The sequence below is a fragment of the Geospiza fortis genome, unplaced genomic scaffold, assembly GCF_000277835.1.
Source record: "Geospiza fortis unplaced genomic scaffold, GeoFor_1.0 scaffold171, whole genome shotgun sequence".
Taxonomy (NCBI): domain Eukaryota; kingdom Metazoa; phylum Chordata; class Aves; order Passeriformes; family Thraupidae; genus Geospiza; species Geospiza fortis.
Genome location: NW_005054313.1, coordinates 8,774,079 through 8,776,359, shown reverse-complemented (window position 1 = coordinate 8,776,359; position 2,281 = coordinate 8,774,079).

Here is a 2,281-nt window from a genome sequence, read left to right as displayed (position 1 = left end):
ACTGTGGATTATTTTGATTCCAGCTTCACTGTCTGATCTGTTTACTGGTTAGGATGTTTATTTTTCCTGAAGAAAAACAACAAATGTTTTATGAAAGCAGCTTAAGAATAAAGTATAGAAAATCAAAGGAAAATCCTAAAATGAACTCTTCTTGCCTTAGGGCAGAGAACGTGGCCACTGGATCCTAGTGTTCCACTCATGCGGGTAAGAATTGTTGTTGTGAGATGTTCCCCATGTGCCACGTTGCTGCAGATACCCCTGGAACCCTTGCTTTGTCCCGCTGTAGCAGTTGCTTATCAGCATGGCCTGGGCAGTGCTCAGTGCCAAGCCTGCAGGCACAGAGGCTGGCAGTCTCTCACCCAGTCACAGCCACCCCAGTTGTGATGCCCTCAGGCTTTGTCCCTGGTCTCCTGCTGTCCTTCCAGAAAAAGGTACAGCTCCCCTGAAGATCCTGCTTTGTGCAGATGTCTTGGATACAGAGCATATCTAAAACAGCTGTAGAAAGTTATGTTTAGGCATAATACTGAATACTCGTACTGTATCCATTCAAGGACTGTTCAGACAATGGCAAGACAAAGCCTTTAAACTTCAAGGAGGAAGACTTTTCATCTTCTTCTGGCTGTATTCTGCTGCCTTTGTGTGGAGAAATGCTCTCAAACATAAACAGCAGTACATAACACTCACAAGGAAAGTCCCCTCATGCATTCATTTCTACGGTCAGAAGTCCTTTGGCCATCAGCATCATCCTGCAGAGCTCAGGAGTTTGGCTTGTAGGGCACAGGGATGTGCAAGACAGCAGATGGGGGGTTGGTGCTTATGCATCCAGTGCTCAGTCAGCAGCCATCCAGATGGAGGTGGGCCATGTTTGTCACCAGTCAGTGCTTAGAACCACAGAGGGTTTCCAGCCCAAGTGACAAAAGTGTTGCTTAGAACACAGAAGCAGGAGGGGAAGCTTCTGCTTGCCCACTGACACACGTAACTGTGAGCCAGGCTCTGGCCCTGCTTGAGCAACTGAACTGAGCCACAGACAGTGTCTCTTTGACTTGAATCTGGAAGACAATATCTGTGAAATCCCTGGGGCCTTTTTCAGACATGCTATCAACTCATCGACAAACCACTTATGTAACCCTTAGGTGCTCCATTGTCCTTTGGTTTTTTAGGCACCTTTGCCTCTAAAAGTCCCTCTCTCCTGTGTGCAGAGAGCAGCCCCCTGAAGCTCTCAGGACCCTATTCTGCTAAGCAACCATTTAACACTCAGACATCATGAAACTTAATTTTTGTGGATGCAATACAGTAACTCTACTCCACTTCCATCACCTCATCTAGGGGTGTGTGTGTGCATGTGAATTCATTACTTTTTACACAAAAATTGGATAACACTGTATCTGTTGGCTGCCATGGCATTATTCAACATCCATGTTCCCAAAGGAGCTTAATCTCAGCAATGTAAAACAAAAAAGCAGGAGACAACTGCAAGGCTTTTGGCCAATAAATTCACTCCAAATCCTTTACTGCCTAGATTTGAAGGCTTTTAAATCCAAGAGGACTCACAAAATGCAATTTGGCCTTTGCACTTTCAACAATGAGCCATAAAACTAACACCCTGGACCAGTTCTATTCTCTGTTCATGGGAATTTACCCATGCACTAGTAAGTTGATTAGAACTTCACGAAAGTCAATCAAGTGGTAAAGCTTCCACACTGAAATTATTAAAGAAAGGAACTTCTATCATGCCAGACTGCAAATGAAGCTTAGGAGAACAGCTTCAAGCCTGTAAGAAGAAAGTTCCCAGTTATTCAGAGTTGCTCATGTCTCCAGAGCCTGTTTCTAATCATAACTCCTACAAGCTCGTTACATAGCTCATGCTTTACTACTTGGATAGTAGTTGCCAACTGGATGGAAACCAGACTTGGGATTTTCCAGTTTTTGGGAAACTTTGGGAAAGTTTTCTGAAGGACATTTGCTCAAGCAGCACAACAGCTTAGGTTGAGCCTTCCTAGAAATGAAGCACAGAAATCCTACTTCTATTAAATGCACTCACTGGCTTTAGACAGTTTGAGGCCCATGTCAATACCTTGCTGAACCCTCACAAACTGTGCATTAGGGTGGTTTTAGACACAGGTGGAAAAGGTAATTGCTAAGAGTGGCATTCTTTCTTGGAATGGCAAAACAGCCCTGCTACTCACTGGCTTTGTCTCTACTACTTGCCTCTCCAGCTTGTACCATCCTCTACATCCACCACACAATGTTTTGGTGGTGGAGGCAAAGCCTTTGTGGTGTT